The 26738-nt window shown below is 41.2% G+C and overlaps 1 protein-coding gene across 13 annotated transcripts in view; it reads left to right on the forward strand.

The window, feature by feature from the left end:
- The window catches only part of CELF4 (CUGBP, Elav-like family member 4), a 965736-nt gene that overhangs the window by 725 nt on the left and 938273 nt on the right, over nt 1-26738 (forward strand). The gene's annotated exons all lie outside the window — the stretch shown is intronic.

Below are 26738 nucleotides of genomic sequence, written 5' to 3' on the forward strand. Positions count from 1 at the left end.
GCAGAGGGATCTGAGCTGTAGAATTGGGTTTTACACCTAGCATGCTCTGTGGCTGCACATCTGGGCAAGGTATGCCGGTATGGTCAGCAAGCATCGGGTTGAAGGAGAACAGAGCACAAGCTGTGGCTTTTTTTTTTTTCAACCCTGATAGTTTGCAAGCACAGAGCCATATGGGAACTGAAGAAGAGGGATATATTAATAGCATTTCCATCATGCCTTTTTTTTTTAATCCAAAAAGAAAGGAGATGGCAAGTTAGCCCACTGGCTGCTCTACGTGTATCCCTTGTCTTGCTTGGCCGTCTGGGAGAGGGAGCTGTCCACTCGCCTGGTGATGAACTGGGTGAGCAATTTGCTGGCTGAGGCAGAGCGAGCTTGGGAGCTGTCCGCAGTAGCAGTGCTGAACCGGCTCCTTTAACTTTGTGTTGCACATCTGGCAAGGGGAAGAGAGGGAGAGAGGGGGAGAGAGCGACTGACAGGCAAGGGGAACAAGGCTGAGCAGCACAGGCAAGCTCCCTCCTAGTGCAACCACAAAGGAGATCAGGGTTTCACTACAACTTTCTTGCACTATTTGACAATTTACAAGCATTGACAGAAGCACTCAGGGGCCCTTTGTTTAAATGCTTTTGTGAAAAGCAGTGGGCTGCTGTGCTTTCCTGGGGAAAAAACAAAATACATTTAAACTTTGCTAATGTATGTCAAGAAAGGAGGGAAAGGCTACTAAAAACACATTTTTTTGTTTCCCTTCAATCAGTTGATACATCTTAATGTGTGCATTTGTTGACAGATTTGAGTTGATGTTAAAAATAAAATGTTGTGTAGCCCTTAATTATGTTATAGGAGGAAAAGCAATCCTGCAATGGCAAAGATCATCTGTACTGTAAGTGTGATTGCCTTTAGTCGGGAGTGAAATAATTATTTGTCGCTGATATTACATGAACAGCAGTAAAAGCTTGCCTGTAGTATTCTCCACCATGTGGATATCATTGCCCATTGCGTGGCAGCCTTTGATAGCAGTGTAACTTCTATATATTTCATGATGTATAATTCATACCAAAACACTTGTGAAATAAAGCTCCTTTTGAGGTTTGAAATGATGTGTCAGTCTGCACTAACAGGGGCCACTAAGCTACTGCAAGGTAATGCTTTCTCCTAGATAGATTGGCACGGTGATCTTGGACAGCGGCATCCACATTTGTGTGTTGCGTTTGAACATACACGGCTTTCCTGTGGAATCTTCCAGTGTAGCAGGATCCCTAAAAAAAAATGTGGGGTGCATTTTATACAGTCATTGAAGAAAAGAAAATATTTTTTACCAACACACCCTATTTGTTCATGGCTGGCTACTGAAACTGGACTCTTTTTGATTAATGAATGCTGGTCAAAAATGATCCAGGGCTGGTAGGTTTGAACGTTGAAGTTGGCGGTTCACTGCTTGTGATTTTCGGAAAGTGTAAAGAGCGTTGTGGGAACTATGGCTACTGTGCATGCTTTAAAGCTACTGTTTAAGTGAACTGAGGTCCTATTAAGGGTTAACCTTGTCTAATGGTTGATGTATGGCAACCAAGTCTCCAGCAAAGGCTTCACTAGATTGAGAATGGTTGAGAGTCGTATTACTCATTTCGGGGTATATCTGATTTATTAGCTAATCCTGATAAAAATGTGCCTCTGGCAAGAAGAAGAAATTACTTGCTTGCCCCTAGTGATTAATTGTTGCAAGGTCTAACCATGACAAGTGTGTGAGGAATGAGGTTTGTGTGAGGCTTCCAGTCCTTTCTTGACCGGCTACGTAGAGTAAGAAGAAAAGTACAGGCTTTGTGTGTGACATGGTTCAGATGCTCTTTGAAGCTCTTTCTATTTCTATTGTCTCTTAAAATTACATTACTCTGTTGATTTTTAAACACATTGAACCTGATACTCACAATAGGTGTATTCATGGGGAAAAAAAAAGCTTTATATTTATTGCTATTTGGTATTGATTAATGGCCTGCTAATTAGCCGGTGATATATTCTCGGAGAACCACCTCAGACACACAGCACACATTCCAAATCTGACAATTAATGCTGTCTCCGAGTGCATTAAACTTTAGACAGTTAAGCTTATTTATTGTCTACAAACATAGGGGGGGGCTTTAAATGGGAATTAACCCTCTTACCAGTATAGATGGAAGGAGCGTGATTTAAGCGTATCTTATCAAGAGTTGTACTGTAGCATGGCATGGTTCAAACTCTGCTGAGTACAATGAAATGTCATTAGAAATACTCAACGTGTATGTAATGATAAAGCATTTTATCTACTACTGCAATTAAAGGTTAAATAATTAAATATATTTTTATTCACATGAGCACCTATCAGTGGGTTTGCTCATGATTTTGCATTCAGCCAATGGGTTATAGTCTCTGTGCTGTAGTTGCTACCCCCCCCCAGTGATAAATAGGCATTGACCCACCCACCATTGCAGCTAGTTAATGGCAGTTAAAATGTTGGCCAATTCATTCATAACTTCACGCTTGCATGATATCACTCTCTTTGTGCGCTTCCAGACTGACTACTGAGAGACCTAAATGTTACTGCTCTCTGGGCAGCCATATTCCTAGGCATTACCTTTAAAATTATTCAAAAGGCAATTTGAAATGGTATTTAGTATCATAATTTTCAATTATAGTAATCTAAATATAGGACCTTCACAATAGGAAGAGTCAGCTTTTATTACCGACGCTAAGCTTTAAAAGGTAGACCAATAATGTCTTACAATCAAAAAAAGATCGAGCAGACACCTGCTATAGCTTGTCTTTATCCTGTCAGTTTAACCGCCCTGAATATGCATGTACAACTTGGAACTCACTGACACCGTGTATCAAGCAAGACTCAAGCATGTTAATAGGCCATCTAATCCTGAACGTTATAGACAAAGACGATGAACAGGGGACCAGCTAACCAGGTCTCCCGTTCTCTACAAGACGACTGGATCTAGGCAGCGGACAGTTTAATTTAATGTGGGGAGCCCAAAAAAAACCCAGTGAAATGGGGTTATATGAAGCCTAATTCAAAATGATTATACTTAGAATTCAGATGGAGATTTAATTGCAAGACAATCAAATGGACGTCTTGTGACATTTCCTAGAACCCGAGATTTATCATTATTTTACACATAATTTGCAACAACCCCGAGGGTTTCCATTGTCATTTGGTGATTTTGGTAAAGTGTTTGTCACAAGCAAAAAAAAATATTGCAACTGGTTCTGTGCACACACACAATAGGTTGGACTTGATGGACTTGTGTCTTTATTCAACCTCAAATACTATGTAACTATGTAACTATGTTCTTCCCTCCATCTCACCCTTCTTTCACTTTGACCTCTCCCTTCATCACCTTTCTTCCTACCTTCCTTTATTCTTTCCTTTCTCCCCTTCTTCCTTCCTACCTTCCTTTATTCTTTCCTTTCCATCTTCCTTCCTACGTTCCTTTATCCTTTATTTCCTTCCTACCTACCTTTATTCTTTCCTTCTTTCCTCTCTTCCTTCCTTCACATCTTCCTTCCTACCTTCCTTTATTCCTTCCTCCTTTCTTTTCTCCCCTTTTCCTTCCCTTCTTCCTTCATTCCTTTCTTCCTTCCTTCCTCCTTTATTTTATTTTCTTCCTTCCTTCCTTTATTCCTTCCGTCTTTCTTTCCTTCTCTCCTTTCCTTCATTTCCTTTCCTTCCTTCATGATTTCCTTCCTTCCTATCTGCCTTATCCCCTGCCTAATCCTCTTTCTTTCTCTCTTCCTTCCTTACTATCTCCTTTATCCCCATTCTAATCCTCTCTCGTTCTTTCTCTCTTCCTCCCTTCCTATCTCCCTTATCCCCTTCCTAATCCTCTCTCTTTATTTCTCTCTTCCTTCCTTACTATCTCCTTTATCCCCTTCCTAATCCTCTCTCTTTCTTTCTATCTTCCTCCCTTCCTATCTCCTTTATCCCCTTCCTAATCCTCTTTCTTTCTCTCTTCCTTCCATCCTTTGTTGGACCCAATTGTTTCACACTTCGGTACACCAGATTAGAAAATCTGGGTTTTGGGAGCAGGAACTGTGAAGCATTTTCACATTTGGATAGAATACTCTATTGTGTCCCCATAAGATGAGGTATCTGCAGTTTCTGCAGTAGATTCTGTTGGTTTTTTTTGGGGTTGCCAGCCGATAGGCAACCTGCCTGTCTCCAGGTTTATTGGTCCGATGGATACTGTTGAAATGCTTATGATCAAAGCTCACTCCTAAGTTGAGTAATCGACGTGTGAATGCATTTAATTATTAATTTAAGGGCAGCTCTTCTCTGAGCTTTATTGAGTCTTCAGTAGCTTCCCTGCTTTTTGAGACAGCTAAACTTTATATAAACAAAGAAAATGTTTTGGGGATTTTAGGCATATGTAGATATGCACAGTATGTATGGATTGATATTTACCCTCATCACTGTTTTAGGCTATAATCTTAGACACTTTGTCCGTTTGTTTTTTATTTATTTTTATTATCCGGTTATTTGGATTTGTCTCATATTATGTGCGCATGAAGAAAATCTTATACATACCAAAAAAAAAATGGAATGACATAAAAGACCATATAACTAGCCTACAGAGCCACTGTAGATATTGCAGAACAGCCATTAACAGGTGACTTTGTTCGCACTGATTATCCAAAATTATTGATTAAGACGAGGGGATAATTAATAATGGACTCAACTTGCACAAGGATTCCATTGACTCCGACCTCTGTAAATTGGCTTGTAACCTGACCTCACTGTTATTTAATGCAAGAGTTTCCCTTTCGATTTTCAGCCCCTTTTGCCTAACAGTTCACAAAATTAAAAAAATAAATAAATAAGACTTTTCAATAGTCTGCCGAATTCTAATAGGTAAAGAGGGAGCCCGGCAACAAGTCGAAGGCCTTTATAATGTTTTAATCTCCTATGGCAAATTATTTGCACTGAATGTAATTCGGCAAAGAGTTTTTACTACCACAGGGTGGCATTTTGTCAGTGAAATTCTGTCATGTTGAAGGCAGTCAGGAAATACAAATAGGATTATTTAAGGCAAACAGCGATGTTCCAAATGCTTCAACCAGCAACCAATCAGCAACCATCATCTGCCAGAGATTGCTAAACCGGAGAATTCTGTTGCTATGGGCAACTTTATTTTCTGCATCGTCACCCCTCTTTGGCATTTTTTTTTCCTTGCCTACTCCTGAATTTTAAAGTGGAGAGGGATCAAGGATAATGTTTTCTGGCGTGACTTTAATTTAGTAAATACTCAGTTAAAGCATTGATAGATGATTGCTCCTTAGATATGCACATTATCCATTATTAGGTAGACAATGTTCCAGTCAAACTCATGTACTGGCTACAAAATGTATGTGTGCATTATTAATCATGAGTAAAACTCTTGGGGAACGTTAAATTTTAGTTAAAAAATAAATTGAAACTGGTTAGGGTAATCCATGGGCACAGTACATTGGCACATAGTGTTATTAAACTCATTCACATGGTGCCACTCTTATACCCAAACCAATTTACATAAAACAATTGTGTTTTTAAATAAAGTGGGAACACTATGGATGCTGTTTGGCACGTTGGTGCTTTATATTATATTCAATATTATTTATTTTTACAACAATATGAATTAATGGGAACTTGTAAAAGGTATTGCTAAGTATACATCAAAACAAATCCTGCAACAATGTAGATTCTTTTTTTTAATGTGATCACTGTTCGTATTTATTTATTTATTTTGTTATGTATGTATGCATTTATTTATTTGATTTAAAAGTTCCAGAACACCATTGATAACTGTAAAAATGGGAAAACACGAATATGGTGACTTCCAAATAGTAAAGACAGTCAACCCACAATATTTACTTACATACATGCATCCATGTGCCATTAGTGGCATACTCTTATTTTTATCTGTGGTAAGAGTAGCTGATGACAATAGAGTTTTTTGGGTTTTTCTTTTCCTTACATGGCATTAATTTGCAGACATATCTCAACATATCCCAGCATCGTGCAAGTTTCATAGGTAAACCCATAGTTCTGCAGCTAGCAAACAAAGTAAAACTTCAAATTCTGCTTTATCAAGGTGAAGGCTACAGGATAACGTCTGGGGTTTTCTTCTTTTTTTTTTTTACTATTGCAGATCGACTCAAGACCTCTCTACCATTAATCATATTCTGGTCTAAAAAAAAAAAAAAAAAATATGTTAAATAATTAAATTATAAATACATTAATATCAGAGACAAGAAATAAACATAAATGCTTGTTCTAAAAAAACAAACAAACCAACAGCACCTGTTAGAGGGACATAAACCCATACTGCTCTCTATACTTTCTTCATGCTAAATGAAGCCTGTCACAAGATATATTGCAAGATCTTCTCTCAGGCCTCCATTCAGGATACTCTGTTTGGCAATATGAGAGGTTCTCAAAGGGGGTCACAGCTCTATGTTAACAGTAAGGAAAATGAAGGTTACCGAATGAGGATGTTTCAAGGTTAGGATATTTCATACGACTAAAATCGCAGGAAACACTAAATAATGAGACTCTCAATACTCTTTTAAGGGGTTAGGAGGCCTGAAAGATAAACAGCATGCAGCATAACCAAGAACCATTATCTTATAAAATTCAAATAATTTGTAGTTGCCTGTTACTTACATACACGTATACGAACCACGGCCGTTTTGCAAAGTTGCTTTTTTTAAATGTATTTATGTTTTTGTTTTGCTTTTCTACCACTTGAGATACTGCCAAATTTCTTATCGTTAATAATTATTAAAATGTGCAGAGTCTTCATTATTTTGCCTTCAGCTAATCATGCTATGTTTTCATAGTAGGGGCAGAGTCATCTCTGTCACTCAGCGGTAAAAGTCTTCTGAACTACTGAACATTATTATACACTTATTTCTTCCTGGAGATTGTTTTATCATAAAGCAGACATTTATTTTGCAGCGTGCAGCGTTGCCTTGGTTCATTTCATGCCTTACAATATTTGGTCTTTTATTTGCTTACTTTTTTTTTTTTTTACATACATATTGTGCAACATATTTTTCTGACAACAAGATACACAGTTGAATATGGAGGTGCCCTACTGCTTTTAAATAAGTGGGAAGAGATTAAAAATAAAATTAAATTAAAAAAAGCCTTCCAAGGCAAAGTTAAATGTTACTGCTGCTTAAAAATGCTATATTTTCTAAAAAGAAAATTGAAACGGTCTTAAAAGCACCAACAGAACTCAACGCAGTAAAGTTGCCTATAGTCATAATGCTACTGTCTTTATCTTGGTTTTTGTAGCTTCTATAATACAAGCTGCAAAGTAAAATACAATATCAGGGTATTTTTTTCCCTGCGCTGTTACTGAGAATTGAATTATTTTTTCTGGCAGAGTTGTTCCTCCCGGTATTCAAAACTTGTTTCCCTTTCTGAACTTTTATTACACCTTATAGCGGAGCTGTCCAACTCTAGTTCTCAGGAGTTGCAATTGTAAACAAGAGAAGAGTTTTTTGTTGGGGGGGAGACACATTTGTTTGGCTTGGTGACCCATACCTTGCATAATGTATTATTTACTGTTAGTTAAGTGTGTAAGGAAACCAACATATAATTTTTTTTAAATAATTAAGTTAAACTTACTTTTCTAGATCCCTATCCAAAATTGCGGCTGGAATTTTTACGATGGATGAGACACAAGAGTTTCACAGTTTTTCAATATAAAAAATTGCATTACATAGATTTGGGAACCCTCTGTCAGACACCTAAACCCTCACATATACATTCCAATGCACAACCTTTTTTTTTTTGTTTATTCCATTTTACTCATATTTATTTTATTTATTATGCAAAATGAAAAATACTAAGTGGGGAACATTATGTGGATTGAGTCCGGTTTCTATATTTTATTTTTCAAGAATAATTGTTTATTTATTTTCTTCAGAATCAACTTACATCACATCTATATTTTATTCTAAGCTGTAAAGTTGTTGTGGTTTTTTTTTTAATCCATTTGGCATTTGTCTACGTCTCATTTTGGAGCCCTTGCTGTTTTTCGTTTTCCGGCAATATTTGATATGTATTTACACATCCTCAAAAATGGGTCCCCTTCCCCCCTTGCATGGAATGTGGGAAGGGGTGACCCCATATTAATGTCTATGGTTTTGGTATGGGATGTCCAACATGTTCCTACATTGTGTGAAGGTCATGTTTCCTCAAACCATTGGACTAATGTGTGTCAGAAATTGACATCTTTGTTGGCTTACCCCCTTTGAACTAAATGGGTAAAGGGCCCAGTGGGACCCCATGTTTTTTCAACTCCTGACCATGCCGTCCAACAAGCTCTTAAAGGTTTGAAGCTGAACATATATATTCCAATGCACAACCTGTGTTTGTTTATTCTATTTTAATCATATTTATTTTATTTATTATGCAAATGAAAAATACTAAGTAAGGGACAATATGTCATTGAGTCAGGTTTCTATATTGTATTCTAAGCTGTAAAGTTTTTTGTTTTTTTTATCCATTTGGGATTTTGCTACGTCTTGTTTTGGAGCCTTTGCTGTTTTTCTTTTTTTCCGGTAATATTTGATACCAAATGGATCTCAGTATATCAAGTTGGCTACACCAGCATGGCACAAAGGTGGCTCCATAAAGACATGGTTTGATGAGTTTGGTGTGGAGGAACTTGATTGGCCTGCAAAGAGCTCTGACCTCAACCCTATGGAACATGATTGTGACTTTAATATTATTATACAGGATTTATATAGCGCCAACAGTTTGTGAAACATTTTACAACATAAGGAAGACATTGCAGGTGCAATACAATTTAAGACAAGATGGTTAGGAGGGCTCTGCATCAACAGCAGTGGACCTTGCAAATGATCTCTTGGCTAGTTGGGCACAAATTTCCACAGACACATAACAAAACCGTGTTCCCTCACAAAAGAGTGGAGGGTGTTAGAGTTGCAAGGAAGGGGGGAAGGGGTGACTCCATATTAATGCCAATGGTTTTGGAATCAGATGTCCAGCAAGTTCCTACATTGTGTGATGTCAGGTGTCTACAAACCATTGGACCAATGTGTATCGGAAATTGACATCTTTGTTGGCTTACCCCCTTTGAACTAAATGGGTAAAATGCTCCGTGGTACTCCATGTATTTTTAACTTCTGACAATGCCGTCCAACAAGCTATTATAGGTGTGATGATCAGGTATCCACAAACCATTGGACCAATGTATATTAGAAATCACCGTCTTTATTGCCTTAACCCCCTTTTTCAATTGAATAGGTCAAGGGCTCCTAGGGACTCCATATTGTTTAAGTTCTGACCATGCTGTCCAACAATCTGTTATAGGTGTGATGGTCATGTTTCCTCAAACCATTGGACTAATGTATATCAGAAATGTACATCTTTGTTGGCTTACCCCCTTTGAACTAAATGGATAAAGGGCTTCGTGGGACCCCATTTTAAAAAAAAAACTCTTGACCATGCCGTCCAACAAGCTCGTGTAGGTTTGTAGGCCAGGTGTCCACAAATCGGAGTTGGTGTACTTCATTGTAATGAGTGATGATTCACTTTCCAAGGGAATTTTCCCTTAGATTAGTTAATAAGATGAAACTCTGTTGATGTCTATCATCCAATCATGTTCAAATAAAAATACTATTTTGTTTTATTTTATTTTCCTTGAACATGATTGGGTATTTTTGTTTTTTTAATTTCCCCCACTTTCACTAGACAAAGACAAAACTCCCTTGCAAAATTAACAGCCTCTTATAGTAAATCAACCCCTTTTCACTGCAGAGCATCAATTCGTAGGTCAGGCTGGGAGAAAAAAAATTATGTTTTTCATACAGTACAGCAGCCGATTCCTCACTTCTCACTGTTCTCAATGAAAAACTTGCATGTGAATCTGCCCAGGTTATCAAAGGGGGAGATTTAAAGTCATATTTGTCAATGACAATTGGCCATATAGCAACTGCCAATGCAAATTGGCACAATCTCAATGCAAATTGGCCATATAGGAACTGTCAATGCAAATTGGCACAATCTCAATGCAAATTGGCCATATAGGAACTGTCAATGCAAATTGGCACAATCTCAATGCAAATTGGCCATATAGGAACTGTCAATGCAAATTGGCACAATGTTAAAGCAAATTGGCACAATCCCAATGCAAATTGACCATATAGGAACTGTCAATGTAAAATTGGCTCAATCTTCTTTAATTATTCCAAATATCTGCAGTGATTACGCAACTTTTGTTTTTGAATCCTGTGGAAAGGAAAGAAAACTGAATTTCTTGCAATTGAGAAATACCGTGCAAGAGTATTGAGAAAAATGATCTGCAACTTTTAATTCTCCATCAATTTATGATGATCTTGTGATGAGTGATGATCTGCAGTGATCGACTTCATCACTTTAAAATACTTTTGCAATACAAAGGGGATGTGGTGTTAGCTGGGCTGGTAGTTTTGATGTTAGGTGGGTTAGCTCATGTTATATAGGTCCCTAGTGGAGATACGAATAGTTTAAAAAATACTTTGAATTGGAAGACAAAGCTGAACAGTATCTGTAAAAAAATAAAAGTAAAAAACTGGACTTGCTGTATTTTTCTTGAAGACGTTTAACTGGTCGTCCAACCAGCTTTCTCAATTCAGAATGACTTGTACAAAAAATTATCTGGGAATAAATATGATGAATGTCGCTCCAATCCACATAATCTGTTAGTCACAACCAGGTGTTAATGCATTTGCATAATTGGAGTTGTTATTAACCCGCCCAGAGAGAGGTGTTGTGGCAGATTATGTGGATTGGAGCAACATTCACCATATTTATTCCCAGATAATGTTTTGTACAAGTCATTCTGAATTCAGAAACCTGGTCAGATGTCCAGTGAAACGTCTTCAAGAAAAATACAGCAAGTCAAGTTGTTTTGTCTTATCTTTTACAGATATACCATGACCTCAATGAATGAGAACCTTCACAGACAAAGCTGAACATTACCTATTCTAGCAACCCACCCAAACTTTTGCCAAGCTCTTTGACCTTATTGGATAGTCAGTGATTCTTCATTTTTTTTATTGATGGGCAAGGGGGTTCTTGGGACCCTAGCTCTTTAACTTCTGGCCACGCTGTCATGCAGAATAACACGGCACAACTGATACTACTGAACCAGATTGGTGAAGCAATGTAAAAATTAATGAGAACCCTGAAGAATTTGGGGAACCAATCGATTTACTCAATGGACCGGAAAGAGTCAAAAATATCAGAGTACCTCTTAATTTGCCCAATCTGGCTTGAATCTTGGCTTGGGATAATCAATTTTCTCATCTCTATATCTTTGTCAAGTTTAGAATTCCTGTTTATAAACAAAAACAAAAAGTAATTTCATCTTGAAAGAGACATATTGAAAGGGCCAAGTTGTCCTTCTGTGCCTCATTTTCATATGGTACAGATAAGCATTTTAACGGCTTTCATGCATTGTTCAAACATCTGCTTCCTGCTTCATCATTCTGCACAAGTATTAAAAGAAAATACCAGGAAAAAAAAGTATGTATCCTATATGTCAATGATTATGTTATTTTTCTGCCTTTTCCTTTGGTTTTTGAGCCAACTGCTAGTAATGTTTCTCAAAGTCTTGGGTCTCTACACAACAACGAACTGCTACTCACAATGCAATCCCACGAGGCAGTAAACGCTCCCTCATCAGCAATTAGAGACTTTTGATAAGATTTTTAGATTTTGTTTTTATAAAACCTTCAGGATATTTATAATGCGGTGAAAATAAAATAGCAGAGTGCACATAACTTGACATAATATATGCTTACTGGGTATCTGAGCAAAGATGGGCCGATCTACTAGCATTTAATGGGCCCAGCTATCAACTGGTAATCTTAGATATTGTATTAGGGGTTAGGTTGGCTTTGTGTCAGGGTTGGGTTTAAGGGGATTTGGTTCCCTTAAACCCAACCCTCTTGGGGGTTGGTCGGAGGCTGATCACATGTTGATGGACGGTTCAGCATAAGGGTTATGTGTTGTGAGTGATCATGGGTTAAAGGGTCATGTTAAGGTTGGGTCAAGTGTTAAAGTAGTATTAAGGTCTGGGTGTTGTTTACCTTATTGCATTCTCTGCATTCCGGTAAAAACCACCCAGAACCTTTTTCTCCACCAGTCCCCCAGTTCCCCCCACACTTACCTGGTAGCAACACTTGTCCCTGCCGCCGGTCGCAAAGTGATCCTCCGTTCCCCTGTTGCAGGGGGAGGATACTGAGGATCAAAGAGAGAAGAGGCGTGGCCTGCCACAGGGCTGTGTGTGTCCATGGACGCACACAGCCACTGCGGGCACTCAAGTGACACTCTATAGCTTTCCCTTCCTCCATTGGCAGCTGCATAAAAGGTTATGTAGGTAGGTAAAGGGAAGGGTGGAAGAGCTGGGTCAGCACAGTCCATAAACAGATACTTCTAGAAGAGGAAAGGGCTATGACATGCTGGGGGAATGTGGCCTGAGAGGCCTGCTGCGGAAACGAAGGGGGAGATATAGGGAGCTGGGACTATGAAGGGGACATGAAAGAGGAGAGTGTGGGGTCCGGGAGCGGAAAGCTGTGAACGTGAAGGGGGAGATGAGGGGGAGCTGGGGATATGAAACAGAAGAGTGTGGGGTCCGGGAGGGGAAAGCTGGGGATATGAAGGGGGAGATGAGGGGAAGCTGGGGACATGGAACAGGAGAGTATGGAGTTCGGGAGCAGAAAACTGGGGATATGAAGGGGGAGATGAGGGGAAGCTGGAGACATGGAAGAGGAGAGTGTGGGGTCCGGGAGCGGAAAGCTGGGGATATAAAGGGTGAGATAATGGAAAGCTGGAGACATGGAAGAGGAGAGTGTGGGGTCTCGGAGTGGAAAGCTGGGGACATGAAGGGGAGATGAGGGGGAGCTGGGGACATGGAAGAGGAGAGTGTGGGGTCCGGGAGCGGAAAGCTGGAGACATGATGCGGGAGATAATGGGGAGCTGGAGACATGGAAGAGGAGAGTGTGGGGTCCGGGAGCGGAAAGCTGGGGACATGAAGGGGGAAATGAGGGGAAGCTGGGGACATGGAAGAGGAGAGTGTGGGGTACGGGAGCTGAAAGCTGGGAACGTGAAGGGGGAGATAATGGGGAGCTGGGGACATGGAAGAGGAGAGTGTGGGGTCCGGGAGCGGAAAGCTGGAGACATGATGCGGGAGATAATGGGGAGCTGGAGACATGGAAGAGGAGAGTGTGGGGTCCGGGAGCGGAAAGCTGGAGACATGATGCGGGAGATAATGGGGAGCTGTAGACATTTTGGGGGGGGGGGGGCTTCATGGATTCTTGCATCGGGGCCCTGAGGTCACTAGTTACGCCTCTGGTGTAAAGTACACAAAGCCAAAAGGAAGGTGAAGGATTCTCAAACTTTAAGCAATGGGGGCCATGTTCTCTGGGTTGCAGTTCACCGAACGATTCCACTTGTATCCAGGAAGGATTTCCTCTGTAACAAGCAAAGCAGAGAGGAGGAAAGTTCTATCCTGGGCTGGATATTGCGGTGATCCTTGTTACAGATGTATCAGTCATTATTCAAGACTGGCCCCGCCATATGTGATGGTGCTGCGTATGGCACCAGATGGATGGCTGCGCAGAACGAGAGAGAGGGAGAGAGAGTGGGCGATACACATAGTAACATGGCACGAGAAGCAGAAGTATAATAAAGCAGATGGTTTAAATCTCTTCCAATATAATGTACTGTTAAGTGATATCTACATTGTACGAGCCGAATGAAAAAAAAAATCAATTTACCATGTAGAACCGCTCAAGCTCATGGGTTCCAGTTCAAAAATAATCAAATTAAATTTCAAATCTTTTTATTTTGTTTTGCTTTAAAGTGTTGCTCCTCCAAAAATTAAAATAAAATAAAATAATAATATAAAAAATAAATAAACCAAAAAAAATGAAATTAATAATTTAATAATGTACATAGGATTATCATGAGTGTGTTGTGCATGTATGTGTAGATAGATAGATAGATAGATAGATAGATAGATAGATAGATAGATAGATAGAAAGATAGATAGACAGGATGGATGAGATGAATGGATAGATAGATAGGATGGATGAGATCGATGGATAGATAGATAGATAGATAGATAGATAGATAGATAGATAGATAGATAGATAGATAGATAGATAGATGAGATGGATGGATGGATGGACGGATTTTAAAGGAAATCATTTGATGCATATATAATTGACCACTGCGGTAAAGAAGTTCTGCCTTGTGAGCACTGACGAGCAAATATAATTCTATTAATATAACTTGATCCCGGTCTTCTGTTGGGCTAGTTGCCAAATATCAGCTCTGACACCAGTGATATAGGACGTTGATGATCTACCAAATAACATAAAAACAATATATTCTCTGCACAACACAGCACTGCAAGTCACATGACAACCGTGCACAGAGCATCCCTTTAAGAAAACCGGACATCAATGGGTATTGTTAGTACCACCCCGCTCAGGGCTTATTTGACTGTTGAGTATTTACTCATATTCTCTCCCTGTCACAGCAGAATGATCAGGCTATAAGGCCGTCCTATCTCCAGGCTAACAGACACTTAAAAAAACCCTGTTATATTATTATTATTATTATTATTATACAGGATTTATATAGCGCCAACAGTTTGCGCAGCGCTTTACAATGTAAGGAAGACATTACAATCACAATACAATACAAGACAAGATGGTAAGGAGGGCCCTGCCCCTGAGGGCTTACAATCTAAAAGGGAGGGGCCAGTGATACATGAGGAGGTAGCCGTGTGGGGATGAATTGTTTGAGAAGGTGATTGTTCAGTGGTTAGGTTGAGGTGGGATAGGCTTCCCTGAAGAGATGAGTCTTCAGGGATCACCTGAAGGAGACAGAGTGCCTTTCCAGAGGCGAGCATTTCCAGAGGATGGGAGAGACTCTAGAGAAGTCCTGGAGGCAAGCATGGGAGGAGTTCATAAGGGAGCTGGAAAGCAGGAGGGCTTGGGAGGAGCGGAGGGGACGGTTAGGGTGATACTTTGAGACAAGGTTTGAGATATATCCGGGGGCAGAGGTGTGTTTGGCTTTATATAGCAAAGGTGTGGTGGACATAAATGGAAATTATTATTTATTGCCGGAGCTGAAAGAGTGTGAAAGTTATTAATCATAAGCTCAGAAAGGAGACAGGTCAGCCTCCATGAAGGCCGTATATCCTAACGATGAGCTGCCATGTCTGACAGGGAGAGAATAGAATTGAAAAGCAGCACAAACACCTCCCCCTGTGAGGTAAGGCCTCGCCATTATAACAACTTCAGGGTGGAGATACAGATTCCTACAGTGCTCAATGCTGATAGGTTGGCCACGGGCCAAGTAACACATCCAGGAGTCACGTAAGACGGCAGTAAATGAATACGATGTCCATACAATGCAATGCCGCAAGATGAGAAAATTCCACGGAAACAACATATTTTCATGATGCAACTTTAACACACAAAATCCATTGTCCTTAAAGGAACCATGGCGGGGAGGAAGTACATAGGATGCCATGGTGACCTCTCCTCCTAAAATGGCTGGTTGCCTTTGTATGTTGCTATTAGGGACACCACCTGCATTGCATGTGTATGACCCACCAGGGGCATCATCTGTATGGATGTCTATACCCCACCAGGGGCATTACCTGCATGGAGCTTGCATGTCCTACTAGGGACATTATCTGAATGGAGCTTGCATGTCCTACTAGGGACATTATCTGAATGGAGCTTGCATGTCCTACTAGGGACATTATCTGAATGGAGCTTGCATGTCCTACTAGGGACATTATCGGCATGGAGTTTGTACGCCCCTCAGGAGAAACTGCCTGCATTGAGTTTGTATGTCCCACAATGCACATTATCTGCATCGGTTTTGATTGGCACACCGGGGGCATTGCTTGACGTCTCAAAGCTCCCACTTGGTAAAATAACAGCATGCAGCTTGTACAGCCCCATTTTGGGTGTTATCTGCATGGAGATTGTATGTTCCTCTGAATGATCTGCATGTGGAGTTATTGGCATGCAGTTTGTATGTCTCCGTCAGGGGCATTATCTGCATGGAGACTGCATGCTCCCATTAGAGGAATTATCTGAATGGAGTTTGTATGTCTCCACCAACGGCATTACCTGCATGGAGACAGCATGTTCCCATTAGAGGAATTATCTGAATGGAGTTTGTATGTTGCACCAAGAATGTTATGTGCATGGAGTTTATATGCACCCACAAGGGGCCTTATCTGCATCCAGATTGTATGGGTCCACTATCAAAATGATCTGCATGGAGCTTGTGTGGCCCAATGCTTGCTTTCATGTGCACGAATTCTTAAAGCTCCTAATAGAATGCATGGAGTCTGTATGCCCCCACTTGGGACATTATCTGCATGACGTTTGCATGTTTATGATAGGGGGATTGTTTGCATGGAGTTTGCTTGATTCTCCCAGAGGAGTTACATGCATGGAGCTTGTTCCCATTAGGGCAATTATATGCATGGAGATTAAATGCATGAAACGTGTGAGGATTCCCTGAAGGTAATCTGGACTCCAGTCAGACACATGCATGGAGGATAATTGATAACTCTATGAGTGAGCTGTATATGAGAGTTGGAGGATGTGGCAAAGACTGATGCTGTTGGTTCCTCCACCATCATATAAATATGGGAAATTATATGGACACGGACCTGCCCCCTTCCCCCTCCCCTATTTGCGGCTATAACAGCCTCCACTCTTCTGGGCTTTCCATAAGATTTTGGGGTGTGTCTGTGGGATTGTGTGTCCATTCAACCAAAAAACATATGTGAGGTCAGGTGCTGATGTTGGGTGAGAAGACCTGGCTCGTTCCAGTTTATCCAATTGGTTTTCAGTAGGGTTGAGGTCAGGGCTCTTTGTAGGCCACTCAAGTTCGTCCACACCAAGCAGGTCACACTATGTCTTCACGGAGCTGCCCATTCCAAGCTAGTCACACCATGTCTTTATGGAACTGGCCACACCAAGCTGGTCACACTATGTCTTTATGGACCTGGCCATCCTAGGCTGGTCACACCATATCTCTATGGAAATGGCCACACCAAGCAGGTCACACCATATCTTTATGGAACTGGTCACACCAGGCTGGTCACACCATATCTTCATGGAACTGGCCATCCCAGGCTGGTCACACCATGTCTTTATGAACCTGGCCATACCAAGCTGGTCACACCATGTATTTATAGAACTGACTACACCAAGCTGGTCACACCATGTCTCTATGGAACTGGCCACACCAGGCCGTTCACACCATATCTTTATGGAACTGGCCACACCAAGCCGGTTACACCATCTCTATATGGAACTGGCCACACCAAGTTGGTCACACCATGTCTATATGGAACTGGCCACGCCAACTTGGTCACACCATGTCTATATGGAACTGGCCATCCCTAGCCTGTCACACCATGTATCTATGGAACTGGCAACACCAAACCGGTCAAACCATGTCTCTATGGAACTAGCCACACCAAGCCGGTCACACCATGTCTCTATGGAACTGGCCACACCAAGCCGGTCACACCATGTCTCTATGGAACTGGCCACACCAAGCTGGTCGCACCATGTCTTTATGGAACTGGCCTTGTGCACAGGGGTACAGTCATGGTGGAACAGAAAAGGGCCTTCACCAAACTGTTTCCACAAGGTTGGAAGAGCACTATTGTCCAAAATGTCTTTGTATGCTGTATTATTAACAGGATCCTTCAGTAAGGAGATCTGAACGCCATCATTTGGCCATATGTCCACATACTAATGGCCATATGATGTGCAATAGATTGAATGGAAATCCAGAGGTTTCAATTATCTCTAAACTCCAGTTGAAACATTGGTGGGACTTTTTAGACAAATAAAGCCAATAGACGTCCACTGTCTACAAGAGACAGTCTTCATTGCTTTGTGGGATTATTTGGGGGCTTCCCTCAGCTCTGACATTTATAAAAGTCAGGAAATGCATTCTGTGAGGGTTCAGGGATTTGCTGAGGCAACTATAAAGCACCCGTCCCACCAAGTCATTTATTCCAATTATATTTTTCTGGGTCTGTGTTAGCAAAAGTCTTTCTTTAACACTCGGAACAGGTTCACTTTAAAACAACAGCTCTTTGCGAGGCGGTCAGGCTCATTCCCTCTTGCCTGCCAACCGATGTAATGAACTAAGACTGCTCAGCCGTTCTCCCCGAGCTTTTATTATTTATCCTCCCTGACTTTATTTCCTCTAATCTGTGTCTGGTTGCCCCGGTGCAGCTAAACAGAGTAAGTGAATTTTTATTACATCATCAATATAATCTTTAGGATATCAGCGTCCAGGCGTGTGGCATTGCCCAGTGGCTGTCTCTCCCTCTCTCGCTCTCTATTTCTCGACACAAACTGCCTTTACCAGTAAACACTCTCAAAGATCACTGCAGGCTGCGCTCCACAATGGACGGACACAGTGCCAATCTGCTCCACCACGAGCAATCATAATCCATCAGGGGGTTACGTTAAAGGAAAACTGCAGGCGAGGCGCAGCATTCAGTAGTAAATGAGCTAAAGGTGGGCTTTTCCCTGTGTCGGCCCTTTGTTTTTGGACTTGCAGCTAATGATCCGCTTTGATTTTTCTTTTTTCTTTTTATTATTGCTTGCGGCTTAAGGAATTCTGAGTGTGTTTGAGGCTAAGGAGGAGTGACATTGTGAGTTTTCACATTTACGAAATGGTGGCGGCAATTGCCTCACAAATTTGACTCCATTTTCACTAAATGCATTGAGGTCAATGGAGAAGGAAAAATTAAGGCTGTATTTGGTGGTCTTTTTTATATATTTATATACTGTATATATATATAGTGCAATATAAATGGGTAAGCCGTATTAGTCCAGTAGACAAGATGTCAATATATATATATATGTTTGAGGCCAATTATTGGCCGGATTTGTGGGAGGAGCCCCACACACAACCCCCCGTTTCCCCTACACACCTGTAGGGATGCTCATGACTCCCCACCTTCCCTTACCCGTTCTGTAACATTTTACTCTGAGTATGCCCCCTTATTTGCATACTGACCATAGTGACCGTGACACACCTCAGGTCAAATTAGGTAGAGTCATCATCTTCATTTACTGCTACATATCAGTGGGGCTCTCACTACAAATATTATATATATATAAATTCACACCCCATTCACACGAGGGCATAGCACGGACTCACCTCCACTTGTGCGGGACTTTGTTTCCCACATTTGGCGTGCCTCCTCATTGATCCCCATTGGGTCCCCAGAAGCGCCAACCATGGAAAAGAAATACATGTTGCAACTGTTCGTGTGCTTTTCTCACGTGCAAATATGTGGGGAAAAGCCATGTTTGCTCAGCCGCATTTCGGGTGCCATTACCTAGTTGTGAACCTATCATGAACACGCCATGAATTGGACACGTTTGTGCATGTTTGATACGCATTTATGAAACACCTTGGTTTGAATGGGGCCTTTTATCTACCTGGAGTTCAGCTGTAAGGGTGCAGTGGGCTTCAAATGGCTCCTGAAGGCTACAGAAACTGATTCCAACTATCCAACTATCAACAACTGTTACTGTGCCCCCCAAAAAATGGGCCTTGTTCATTTACAATTTTTTTTTACAGAAAGCTACAATAAAATCTAAATGAAACATCTAAAGTGGCAAGATACAAATAATGAACAATACCCAAAACAAAAAAGAAAAACACAAATACAAAAAACAAAAGTTACTAGTTACAGGCAAAATCAGTTTCTTTGAATCACTTCTCTCCTCCCCATCCACCCTGTTGTTAGTGTGCTCCTGAACATACACAGTACAGGTTACATTATCAGAGGCTGGGTGACTTATGCACAACCAGCCAAGCTTCTGGGTGATGATTGTGCATGAGCTATCACAACGGATGACCCGGGTCACCCTTACAAACCGGTCAAACCATGTCTCTATGGAACTAGCCACACCAAGCCGGTCACACCATGTCTCTATGGAACTGGCCACACCAAGCCGGTCACACCATGTCTCTATGGAACTGGCCACACCAAGCTGGTCGCACCATGTCTTTATGGAACTGGCCTTGTGCACAGGGGTACAGTCATGGTGGAACAGAAAAGGGCCTTCACCAAACTGTTTCCACAAGGTTGGAAGAGCACTATTGTCCAAAATGTCTTTGTATGCTGTATTATTAACAGGATCCTTCAGTAAGGAGATCTGAACGCCATCATTTGGCCATATGTCCACATACTAATGGCCATATGATGTGCAATAGATTGAATGGAAATCCAGAGGTTTCAATTATCTCTAAACTCCAGTTGAAACATTGGTGGGACTTTTTAGACAAATAAAGCCAATAGACGTCCACTGTCTACAAGAGACAGTCTTCATTGCTTTGTGGGATTATTTGGGGGCTTCCCTCAGCTCTGACATTTATAAAAGTCAGGAAATGCATTCTGTGAGGGTTCAGGGATTTGCTGAGGCAACTATAAAGCACCCGTCCCACCAAGTCATTTATTCCAATTATATTTTTCTGGGTCTGTGTTAGCAAAAGTCTTTCTTTAACACTCGGAACAGGTTCACTTTAAAACAACAGCTCTTTGCGAGGCGGTCAGGCTCATTCCCTCTTGCCTGCCAACCGATGTAATGAACTAAGACTGCTCAGCCGTTCTCCCCGAGCTTTTATTATTTATCCTCCCTGACTTTATTTCCTCTAATCTGTGTCTGGTTGCCCCGGTGCAGCTAAACAGAGTAAGTGAATTTTTATTACATCATCAATATAATCTTTAGGATATCAGCGTCCAGGCGTGTGGCATTGCCCAGTGGCTGTCTCTCCCTCTCTCGCTCTCTATTTCTCGACACAAACTGCCTTTACCAGTAAACACTCTCAAAGATCACTGCAGGCTGCGCTCCACAATGGACGGACACAGTGCCAATCTGCTCCACCACGAGCAATCATAATCCATCAGGGGGTTACGTTAAAGGAAAACTGCAGGCGAGGCGCAGCATTCAGTAGTAAATGAGCTAAAGGTGGGCTTTTCCCTGTGTCGGCCCTTTGTTTTTGGACTTGCAGCTAATGATCCGCTTTGATTTTTCTTTTTTCTTTTTATTATTGCTTGCGGCTTAAGGAATTCTGAGTGTGTTTGAGGCTAAGGAGGAGTGACATTGTGAGTTTTCACATTTACGAAATGGTGGCGGCAATTGCCTCACAAATTTGACTCCATTTTCACTAAATGCATTGAGGTCAATGGAGAAGGAAAAATTAAGGCTGTATTTGGTGGTCTTTTTTATATATTTATATACTGTATATATATATAGTGCAATATAAATGGGTAAGCCGTATTAGTCCAGTAGACAAGATGTCAATATATATATATATGTTTGAGGCCAATTATTGGCCGGATTTGTGGGAGGAGCCCCACACACAACCCCCCGTTTCCCCTACACACCTGTAGGGATGCTCATGACTCCCCACCTTCCCTTACCCGTTCTGTAACATTTTACTCTGAGTATGCCCCCTTATTTGCATACTGACCATAGTGACCGTGACACACCTCAGGTCAAATTAGGTAGAGTCATCATCTTCATTTACTGCTACATATCAGTGGGGCTCTCACTACAAATATTATATATATATAAATTCACACCCCATTCACACGAGGGCATAGCACGGACTCACCTCCACTTGTGCGGGACTTTGTTTCCCACATTTGGCGTGCCTCCTCATTGATCCCCATTGGGTCCCCAGAAGCGCCAACCATGGAAAAGAAATACATGTTGCAACTGTTCGTGTGCTTTTCTCACGTGCAAATATGTGGGGAAAAGCCATGTTTGCTCAGCCGCATTTCGGGTGCCATTACCTAGTTGTGAACCTATCATGAACACGCCATGAATTGGACACGTTTGTGCATGTTTGATACGCATTTATGAAACACCTTGGTTTGAATGGGGCCTTTTATCTACCTGGAGTTCAGCTGTAAGGGTGCAGTGGGCTTCAAATGGCTCCTGAAGGCTACAGAAACTGATTCCAACTATCCAACTATCAACAACTGTTACTGTGCCCCCCAAAAAATGGGCCTTGTTCATTTACAATTTTTTTTTACAGAAAGCTACAATAAAATCTAAATGAAACATCTAAAGTGGCAAGATACAAATAATGAACAATACCCAAAACAAAAAAGAAAAACACAAATACAAAAAACAAAAGTTACTAGTTACAGGCAAAATCAGTTTCTTTGAATCACTTCTCTCCTCCCCATCCACCCTGTTGTTAGTGTGCTCCTGAACATACACAGTACAGGTTACATTATCAGAGGCTGGGTGACTTATGCACAACCAGCCAAGCTTCTGGGTGATGATTGTGCATGAGCTATCACAACGGATGACCCGGGTCACCCTTCACTTCAAAGATTCCCAAGCAGTTGCCCGAAAGGTACAAGTTCTTTTCAACTGCCTTTGATGTGACTTCCAGCAGCTTTTTGGCAGACACTCTGTTCCTTTCTGACACTCGGTACATCATATACATAATCAAGAAACCAAAAGGAGGTTGCCTAATTCATATATTTTATTAAAATGTGTATAAAAGGATATTTGAAATATCAGTAAAAACTGCAGTTCTGCAACGGGCCAGTCTGCCCCGCCAATAGGCCAACGAGATCTACGATCTCCACCCAGGGTACAATTACATACTTACCAACATTATAATCCTGAACACTGTTATTCCCACCCATGGTCTTCATGCCGTCTGCCCTTTTTCTACATTGGCAAGCCCATCTCATGCCCACTTTATGGGTTGGTCTCATCCAGGCCCTGCCTCTAAGCATGCAGGTGCCGCCTATCATGTCCACTTTATGGATTGACAATGGGAAGAAAAGTCACGGGCACACCACAACACCTCGTGAAGAGCGTCTTTAATGACGTTGGATGTTCATAGTATCACAAGTAATATACGTTCTTCATAAGGTATTTTGGTGTGCCGGTGACCTTTCTTCTATTGTGCATATGTGCAGCACCATCCTTTTGTCACTGCAGCACCCACTTGAAGGTAACATTATATTTCCGAACACTGTTATTCCCACCCATGGTCAGCATGTCATCTGCCCTTTTTCTACATGGGCAAGCCCATCTCATGCCCACTTTATAGGTTGGTCTCATTCAGGACCTGCCTCTAAATATGCAAGTTCCGCCAATCACATCCACTTTATGTTCCTGCCCAGGCCTTTTTTTAAATATGTAGGGACAACCTTTTAGCAACTATAGTATAAACCACACATTGAATGCCTTTTTGAGTTATTGCACATGTACAGTAACTCAAACACGGTTTATGCATGTCCCGGACCTCAACCTCTACAGGACAGAGGTTCAAGATGCAAATACGTGACACTTGGCACCTATGCAGTTATACTGGCCAGCCTGTAAAGACCAGGGCAGGGTTACAGCAAACACCTAAATCTTGGGAGTGTAGCTCTTCACTCTGGCATCTGAGTAGATCTACACACCTTAGCCAAGATATACCCAACAAAGAAGCCCAATAAAACAATTGTATTGCTTTATACTCTGGCCTAAAATGTGTTCTTGCACCCAAAGCTAAAGGTTACCATTTCCTTAGCATTTTGTTTGACCTTTTCAAAGCAAAGGTTCCTAACCAGACATATCCATACCACTTGGACGTATGGGAACCAAATGATGGGGTTATGAAGCTTGATCTCTAAATAAGTAACAAATACATCAATAAAACTGAATTTTCGACATGTTAAAGCTGAAATAAAAATGAAGAACTTGACTCAATGAGGGGAATTTATCAAAACTGGAGCAGACAAAATCTGGAGCAGTTGTGCATGGCAACCAATCAGCTTCTCTCTTCAGTTAAGAATTCAAAATGAAAGATAGAAGCTGATTGGTTGCCATGGGCAACTGCTCCAGATATTGTCTGCTCCATTTTCGATAAATTCCCCTCTATGTGTCAGATGACTTGCAAGCAACATTGTCAGTAACTGCAACTCAATTTCCTGTTTTCAATGATCAAGAACAATAGCACAAAATATATCAGTAGTTGTAGCTAGCTGGAGGGTTTTAGATGAGACATTTATATATAAATAAATATGATAAAACCCTTATGATTTTCTTTCAGCTGTTCTATTCCTAGCTATGAAAAATAAAACCAAGATATGGACATACTGGCGCCTAATAAGACTGGTGATGATTTGGACAGTCTGGCTTTTACCATGGTGTTCTGAAACATTCAAACTATACAAGATGGACATCATTTTTTTTCCTACCTAAATTAAGAGGTCAGAGGGCCATTTGTCATTCTTAGCAACAGCCAGCATGTTGCTTTGTCTCAGCTAAAATGCTCATTGAGAGCAAAAATACAATTTCTTAAAATCATCAAATTTAAATCAAATTTCCTATCCATTCAGTATAGATATGTGAGAGATGACAGACTTGTAGTGAAAAGGTGAAACATTTTTTAAAAAATGTAAAGAAAATAATGAAAGAACTGGTACATAGACATACAAAGGGCAGTTTATTGACCCTGCCACGCAACGCCGTCTCTTGCCTTAGTTGGACAGCCATTGATGCTGGTATGGCCCATTGCCATACACCTAAGAGGTCTACAGAGAAGATTGAGCTTAGTGTTCTGGGCCTAGTACAGCAAATGAGCAAGACCTCCGAGTTCCTTGCTGCACAAGTCTGGTAAGATGGTCAACATTAAGAAGGAATAAAACCATTTTACATTATTTCCCCAGACTGCAAGCATTTAAATGAACTAGATAGGGATTCTTACATATCATGCTGTCTAGAACTGAGGGTAGTTAAGGGCACCTACATCATGATGGTCCAGATGACCTTTCATGGGCCATGTGCTGCCTTGTTTTCAAACAGTGTAGGTGGGAGGGGAACATTTGTGATATCTCTACCACTGCACAGTGTGGATTGGTCAAACATCCAACTACCACAGACTGGCCAGTCCAAGGCAAATCCCACTTTGGACAAACCAATTTACTAGCCAGCAACAGGGACCCTCATTTACTTTTTCCTACCACACAACCTCTATCATGGCATTTGGCTGGTCATCTAGCATCCAGGCTGTATGCTACTGAAGGTAGAGAAGGGGCTGGAGAAGAAGGTGGTGGTCTAAAGTCATCTGTAATGGACATATAGATGAAATTAGAAAAATGGGCAAAAAAAATATTGTAATGGAAGCTGTAGTTATGCTGGGAGTCTTCTTGCTGGACTGGTCCTGAATGTAAATGACTCGTCTGAAGTTGGGTCCGCAGTCACTCAATCCATCTTTGTGACTGCGCCCTTCTCGATGAATTGCAGATTGCCGCCTGCGGCGGGGTGTTTTATACTTTATCTGTTTACCTTTGCAATGTTCGCAGTGTACACATAAGCCACAGCGGGTACACACGTAGCACTTCCAGTCACATGCACTAAAAAGCACGACATTGCCCATAAAACACTGTAAAAGTTTATATAAAGCCATATAACATTTTTAGCTGGCTTAAGACATTTCTGAGTCCCAGTTTCGCTAGGCTACGGATTTTATGAGTACAAACAGCCCAATGTGTATTTAATGCTGCTGTTTATCTGAGTGCTAATTAGCATACTTAACTCCTTAGTCTCTAAGGAGATTTGCGGCTTAAAGTGCGACTCAAACTTTCTGCTGGATTGGATGGTGTAAATTGGGGTGGGGGGATTATTTACAATTTAGGAATTTAACTTTGAGATATGTGAAGTATTATCTATCTATCTATCTATCTATCTATCTATCTATCTATCTATCTATCTATCCATAAAGGTAAGTGTACAAAGCCATTTGTGTTTTCCTTCTGGCATGGGATGCTTGACGATTTTTGAAGGATTTAGAATGCAATGTTGGAATCTTGGACTGGATCTTATGCAGTGGTACACCCAGATATAATTGCAGTGATGTTTTGAGGTACAGAGATTGTGCAAACAAATTGTGAATATGTCACTCCAGTAGTGTAGCAACAGCCATAGCAGCCCATGTGGTTGCTATGTGGCCGGGGGGAAAAAGGGGGCCCCAATAACGATTGCAGAAGTTGCTGTTGCGTCCTGACCCTGTACTCCCCTGGAGATCATTTTACTTTATTAGAGCTCAAAAAAGAGCATTCTATATATATACAGATGTATTCCAAAAAGCAGTGGAAACTGAAGTAAACACAGTACTCCAGTTAAGGCATCATCCACAGTGGCATAATGGTTAGCGCTTCTGCCTTATAGCAGTGGGGGTGCCTGGTTTAAATCCTGGCCAGGTCACTATCTACAAGGAGTTTGCATGTTCTCTCAGTGCTTGCATGGGTTTCATCCAGTTTCCTTCCACACTCCAAAGACAGGCTGGTAGGTAAATTGGCTCCTGTCTAAATTGGCCCTATATGGCTGCATGTGAGATAGGGACCTTAGATTGTAAGCTCCTTGAGGGTAGGGACTGATGTGAATGTGTGCTGCGTAATTTGTCAGCGATATATAAATACCTAAAAAAAAAAAAAAAATCCTGCGTCAGCAAAGAATTATTGGACTGAAATGGTGGCTCAAAAATGACACAGTCATGTGCCAGTGTCACAGTCAACACTGGTGCCTGTGCAGTTCTTGGCTGTGTTTAACAATGTGTGACACACTGGCTGTCTCTTCAGGCAACATCTCTGTGGGTCACATGG

The sequence above is a fragment of the Nanorana parkeri genome, unplaced genomic scaffold, assembly GCF_000935625.1.
Source record: "Nanorana parkeri isolate BGI_ZX_2015 unplaced genomic scaffold, ASM93562v1 scaffold58, whole genome shotgun sequence".
Classification (NCBI taxonomy): domain Eukaryota; kingdom Metazoa; phylum Chordata; class Amphibia; order Anura; family Dicroglossidae; genus Nanorana; species Nanorana parkeri.